Source organism: Otolemur garnettii, unplaced genomic scaffold, assembly GCF_000181295.1.
Source record: "Otolemur garnettii isolate 467f Iridium unplaced genomic scaffold, OtoGar3 scaffold00086, whole genome shotgun sequence".
In the NCBI taxonomy this organism is placed as follows: Eukaryota; Metazoa; Chordata; class Mammalia; order Primates; family Galagidae; genus Otolemur; species Otolemur garnettii.
This window is the reverse complement of record NW_003852481.1, coordinates 6,162,448-6,162,732: the sequence shown is the minus strand read 5'-3', so window position 1 is coordinate 6,162,732 and position 285 is coordinate 6,162,448.

Here is a 285-nt window from a genome sequence, read left to right as displayed (position 1 = left end):
TGAGTGAATGAATAAACTTCACAGCTAGGCTCTCTCTCCTTGGAACCAAAATCCCAAAATAGAACATTTCAGAAAGGCAAGGGCAAGAAGTTATGTTCTGCTTGATCTAAAATTATCCAGTTGTCTGGGTAGATAAGAGAGAAATTTTGCTTAAAAGTTTATTTTAACTTGAAATCAACCTGCTTCTAGGAATATAACCTAAAGTTAAATCCTAATCCAGGATGTGAACTAATATTTTTGCACATAAATATTTGATACATTTAAATTTCTCCCTGCTTATAACTT